This window comes from Oncorhynchus keta, unplaced genomic scaffold (assembly GCF_023373465.1).
Source record: "Oncorhynchus keta strain PuntledgeMale-10-30-2019 unplaced genomic scaffold, Oket_V2 Un_contig_10690_pilon_pilon, whole genome shotgun sequence".
Lineage (NCBI taxonomy): Eukaryota > Metazoa > Chordata > Actinopteri > Salmoniformes > Salmonidae > Oncorhynchus > Oncorhynchus keta.
The window spans coordinates 3,531-10,000 of record NW_026277175.1 but is presented as its reverse complement, the minus strand read 5'-3'; the positions used below and the strand labels follow the sequence as shown (position 1 = coordinate 10,000).

The following is a 6,470-nucleotide window of genomic DNA, read 5'->3' as shown; positions in this document are numbered from 1 at the left end:
CCTAGTGGTTAGAGGTGTAGAGCCTAGTGGTTAGAGTGTAGAGCCTAGTGGTTAGAGTGTAGAGCCTAGTGGTTAGAGCGTAGAGCCTAGTGGTTAGAGTGGCAGAGCCTAGTGGTTAGAGTGTAGAGCCTAGTGGTTAGAGCGTAGAGCCTAGTGGTTAGAGTGTAGAGCCTAGTGGTTAGAGCGTAGAGCCTAGTGGTTAGAGCGTTGGACTAGTAACCGGAAGGTTGCAAGTTCAAACCCCGAGCTGACAAGGTACAAATCTGTCGTTCTGCCCCTGAACAGGCAGTTAACCTGTTCCCAGGCCGTCATTGAAAATAAGAATGTGTTCTTAACTGACTTGCCTGGTTAAATAAAGGTTAAAAAAAAATAAATAAATAAATAAATAAAAGTTAGTTGAATGAAAAGTGGTGATGAAAATTACAGGCCTATCATCTTTTTAAGTGGGAGAACTTGCACAATTGGTGGCTGACTAAATACTGTTTTGCCCCACTGTATGTGATAAAGTGAAAATCTGAGGCCTACACCCGACCTTAACCTGCAAATATAGAAAATACCTTGTACAGTTCTCTTTCTTCTCTTGTACATTTATTTACTGATAGACATGAACTGCACAATAATGATACATTTATGGTTTTCTCTATTTTCAACCCACCTGCCACCAACCCGCCCTTTCATCCACACAATATTTAATGACCCTAAACCCACCCTGGATATAACTTCTGTTATGAGTCAACCCACGAGTCACTAGTGTGTGTAGTGTGTGTGTGTGTGTGTGTGTGTGTGTGTGTGTGTGTGTGTGTGTGTGTGTGTGTGTGTGTGTGTGTGTGACAGAGTGTGTGTGTGTTATTATGACCTGTAACATGACCACTCACCAGTAGTAGGAAGCACCTGTTCTCCAGTTGGGCTCCCATACACCCCAGGATAGTGACACCAACCACCACTAGACCAATGATGAACAGTCCCCCAGCTACAGTCTTCACCTCAACTACACACACACACACACGCACGCACACATCACTCGCACGCACGCACGCGCACGCACGCACACACACACACACACACACGCACGCACGCACGCACGCACGCACGCACGCACGCACGCACGCACGCACACGCACGCACACACTAGACCAATGACACGCACACACACACACACACACACACACACACACACACACACACACACACACACACACACACACACACACACACACACACACACACACACACACACACACACACACACACACACACACACACACACAACAAAAACACAGGTGTGTTTTCAGAGGAACAATCACACCCTTGTCTCTCTCATAACATTTGAGTTAATATAGAAACTCTGAAATGTGACAAATGGCAATTCTCTGTCCAGTTACAACTTACCAGAGCTGAGAATGGCAATGAAATTGTCCTTGTCAAACAATATCCATACCGCACATCCAAAGATACAGAGCCCCAGAATCTGTGTAGAGGATTCAGAATGCTGCATGTCACTTCATATGTAGTACATGAAACCCCCATGTCGAGAGGCGAAGCCTCATCTCTGCATCGTTTTTAGAAGATTCAGATGAGGAACGCTAGCTGGTTAAGATTAGGGAGGGTTAGGTTGAATTCTCCATCTTTTTTTTGTTCTTACCAAGAAAACAGAGTTGAAAACTGCTGCGAAGAATTTCAGAATTTGAAACTTGTCGTCCACCTTCATGATGTCTTCCTGATATTTGATCTGTGGTTTCTTCTCACTGACACGGCGACAAGCAACACCAATGGCAGACAAACTATTTTTCTCTCACCTCCCTATCTGCCTGACTACTGTCTGCCTGACTACTGTCTGCCTGACTACTGTCTGCCTGACTACTGTCTGCCTGACTACTGTCTGCCTGACTACTATCTGCCTGACTACTGTCTGCCTGACTACTGTCTACCTGACTACTGTCTGCCTGACTACTGTTAACTGTCTGCCTAATGCTTTATTTGGTAGGTGCCATTTCCTGGTTCCATCACCTTGGGAACAGAGTCCAGCTCCTCGTTGTTCTTAATAATTAACTACTCCCACGCATGAAGGTATCACACACACACACACACACACACACACACACACACACACACACACACACACACACACACACACACACACACACACACACACACACACACACACACACACACACACACACACACACACACACACACACACACACACACACACCTACCTACCTACCTACCTACCTACCTACCTACCTACCTACCTACCTACCTACCTACCTACCTACCTACTTACCTTACTGATACTTGAAGTGCTGTGGTCAAAGCAGCCTGTGCTGCCTACAAAACCACATGGCTGTGAATAATTCAGGAGAAGGAAAACACAGGTAGTTACTGATTTACGCACACACACACACACACACACACACACACACACACACACACACACACACACACACACACACACACACACACACCACACACACACACACACACACACACACACACCTACCTATCTACCTACCTACCAAACAAACTGCAGTGTTCCTCACCGGGCTTACTGTAAAACATCACTGCAGTGTTCCTCACCGGGCTTACTGTAAAACATCACTGCAGTGTTCCTCACCGGGCTTACTGTAAAACATCACTGCAGTGTTCCTCACCGGGCTTACTGTAAAACATCACTGCAGTGTTCCTCACCGGGCTTACTGTAAAACATCACTGCAGTGTTCCTCACCGGGCTTACTGTAAAACATCACTGCAGTGTTCCTCACCGGGCTTACTGTAAAACATCACTGCAGTGTTCCTCACCGGGCTTACTGTAAAACATCACAGTTTACAGAGAATGGTGCGAAAAACAAAACACATTCAGTGAGCGGCATTTCTATGGGCAAGAACACCTTGTTAATGAGAGAGGTTAGAGGTGAATGTCCAGACTCTTTCAAGCTAACAGAAAGGCCACAAAACAGTTGTTTAAAACAGTGTGCAGAATGGCATCTCTTAATGTACAACACCGTGAATAATTCAGGCTGTTGTGGAAGCAAAAGGGGGTCCTACCCAGTACTCGATAGGTGTACCTAATAAAGTGGCTGGTGAGTGTACAGTAATGTCAGATCTGAAAACATGGTCTGGAAAAGTGGTACATGGGACCATAGAAACAGTGTCTGATAAATAATGATGATGAAATATGAACATCCATAGATAATGTAGCACAATTAGTTCATGTTCCACGATAATTGGTGTCAATGGATCTCATTATCCCGAAACTTTCATGATCTAAACATGGCATATTGTTTGTCAGTTTCCATAAAACTCTGCATTAAGAGTAATGCGACTGTTACTCATCATTTTGAGCAGTTGTATCAATTGATAGTTAGATCATTGTAATGAAATGAATAGACAGTCTTCTCAGATGTAATGTGTGAATTGATAGTTAGATCATTGTAATGAAATGAATAGACAGTCATCTCAGATGTAATGTGTGAATTGCATTTTGAAATGGTAATACTTTGATGTTAAGTTGTTTCAACTTGAACAGGTGATTTTAGTTCAATGAACAAATGCTCTTAGCTTTATGTTTATTGTATCCAAGCAATTGGAAAAAGTGTTTTGAAAAGTTTGCATTTTGATCATTAGTTGTGTGTTTTGTCTATAGAGTTTTGAAAATGACATCAAGGTTCCGAAATTAGTGCTAAAGTGATTGTAAAAAACTGTAATCTAAATGCAGAATGGCAGTTCCACCGCCAAGCGCTAGAGGGCAGTGTCATTTGGACACTGAGCCACAACTTACGTGCCGCAGCAACTCTCTTCTCTGCCGCAGCCATACAGTAGAGGAAGACAGAAAGACTTCCGCGTACAGACGTTTAATGTATTTTCAGGTGAAATATGCCCCGTTACTGTGCTGTAAAACTTTGCAAAAATCGTGGAGGAACACCCTCTAAAGAAAACAAGAGAATAAGCTTTTACCCGTACGGTATCTATTATTTTCCCATCACGTTTCTATGTGCAGATACAGTACTACTCCTAGCTAGCTTAACGAGCATGCTCATATTGGTTGATGGCTAGCGTTGTGTATCCAGCAGTGCCCTCTGAACAAATAGTTAGCTGTCATAGAAAAACACAAAGCCTCCTTTCTTTACCATTGTGTATAACAATTGACGAATGACTGGTGCTGCATTTGTTAATATTGTGTTTCTTGGTCTTCAGCCTAGGCTGAAACACTAGTAACGTTACAGAAGCAATGCTTTGTATGTAATCTTGAGAATTTGGATGGGGCTGACAAATTAAATTAGGGCATGTCAACAAATGTAGCTGTCTTAACAACATGTTTGTATTGTCTCCTCCCACAGGTTCCCTTTGCAAGATGAGGTCAGGCTGCAGATATGGGTAGACAACATGAAGCGAGAGGAGTGGACCCCCAGCAGACACCAGTACCTGTGTAGTGAACATTTCACTGAGGACTGCTTTGACCTGCGATGGGGGATCCGGTACCTGAAACACACGGCCTTCCCTACCATCTTCCCTCACACACACGATGTAAGTAGACAGACACCCCTTCTGTGACACAACAAAATTAAAAGTCTTAATGCACATTTCCAGAAAAGTGACAGCTATTAAGAGTTTCACATTAGTTTGATCATGCATTTTACACGGATCGTCATTGCAGTGTACAAAGCATTGTGTCGGGATATTTTCTTTGGGATTCATCGGGGCTGGGGTCAATTCAATTTGAAGGCAGTCGATTCAGGAATTTATTTTAATGAAAAATTCAAAATGGAAAAAAAAGTTTTGAAATGAATAGCTTCTACTCTCAGTTTATTGAGAAGTCATTGAAAATAGATGCTGTTTTTCACATTTTTAATAGTTTTTAAGTTGACTACCTTGATTTTGAATTGTACCATCCCTGGAATTGATTAAAGTTCAACATCAAATTGTATTGGTCAGTATAAACATATTTTGCAGTGAAACGCTTTAATTTCTAGATCCAACAATGCAGTAACCTAATAATACAAAAATAATACACACAAATCCCCCAAATAAAAATACATAAAATACAGCACTATACATGTCTATATTATGACAGCATGATTTCTGCTTGTGTTTAATCATCACTCTTTCCCCTCAGGATGCAGATAAAACCGTTTCCACCAGTAAGAACACCACCAAGCCCAAAACCAGGATATGCGCGCCAACATTGAACTCATCCGCTCCCCCTCCCTCCTGGCAAGAATACACCTCTGATTCTGAAAAGGACAGTCAGAGTGGAACCAGTCGTGGTGAGTGTCACTCCTGTCCTTAACCCTGAGGATGCCAGTGAATCTCACGGTCACTACACTGTTATATGAAAGAACGCTTGTTTCAGACACAGAGGCCTCTACTCCTAGTGAAATGGTCCTGGGGGAGGTGATGCTCTCAGAGACCCAGGCTGCAGTGTGTGAGGTGAACAGAGAACTATCTGGAGACAGTGGTGGGATACTGACAGCCTCATGCTTGAACCTGTCTGGTGAGACACAGACACTGCAGCAGCTGGATACACTGGACTCCACTGTGACTGTGCTCTGCTGTGAATCCCTCGTCCCTGTCGGCCATTTGTCTGAATGTGAAGCCACGGTGGACGCCTCGGTCAGGCGTTTAGGATCTTCCCTCTGGAGCTGCGGAGGGAGGAGTGGGTGGGAGACCTGGAGGAGGGGGACACATCTCTGTGTACGAGCACTCCTACTCCAAACAGGACACGGACCAGGAACAGCTGTGGAGGAAGACAGCCAGCCTCCACACCAAGATCATGGAGCTGGATAGGAGAGAGGAAAGCACCGTGGCTAAAATACGATCGCTTGAGATCGAGATGGCACATCTGAAGAAGAGCAACATTGTTTTAAAAGACAAGCAGAAATTACTGGAGGACTATATTACTTCTGCGTTGCTCTGATGTCTTAACCGTAGTGCTTTGTTTCCATTAACAACAGTCTTTCTAATGAGATGTATTTTGTATAGTTATTACAGTCTCAATCACTTGTACTTATTTCTTATCTGTTTACATGTTTCACCAGAGTTATATTACTTACTAGTAGTGAGGCCCTTCTCAAAGAGCGTTGACAAGGCTAGAATCTGTTCTCCAGCTCGTTCTAGTCCTTCCGTTTGTCTCCACTAGGTGGCACTGTGTCTTTAGGACAGGCCCTGGCACGATGCACTACTGTTTCATGTTTGGACATCACTGACTGACATATTGTCAATATTAGTCGTAATTTGGAGCGTTTTAAGGAAGTGATATTCCCTATTCTTGTGCTACAGATGGCTGCTTGTTTTATTCAATGGTATAGTATTCAGATATCATATCAAATATAATATGCTACAGTTGCCATTGTTTTATTGAATGGTATAGCATTTGTGCTATCTCATTGATCAAATCTACTCTGCTGTGCGGTCATACGGATCCTTACTTTGCTGGTTATTAATGTATGAAAAGGCATGTGTTTTCACTAATG

At 43.2% G+C, this 6,470-nt stretch overlaps 1 long non-coding RNA gene across 2 annotated transcripts; it reads right to left on the bottom strand.

Annotated features, from left to right (window-relative positions):
• Nucleotides 1–875: 875 nt before the first annotated feature.
• On the bottom strand, nucleotides 876–1,957 carry LOC127917096 (uncharacterized). Of its 2 annotated transcripts, XR_008096944.1 has the most exons (4): nucleotides 1,929–1,957; nucleotides 1,643–1,883; nucleotides 1,390–1,468; nucleotides 876–988 (listed from the first exon to the last, which is right to left on the bottom strand). It is a non-coding gene; the product is annotated as an uncharacterized LOC127917096 (long non-coding RNA). The 2 variants fall into 2 exon arrangements; XR_008096943.1 differs by having other exon boundaries at nucleotides 1,643–1,951.
• Nucleotides 1,958–6,470: the final 4,513 nt, after the last annotated feature.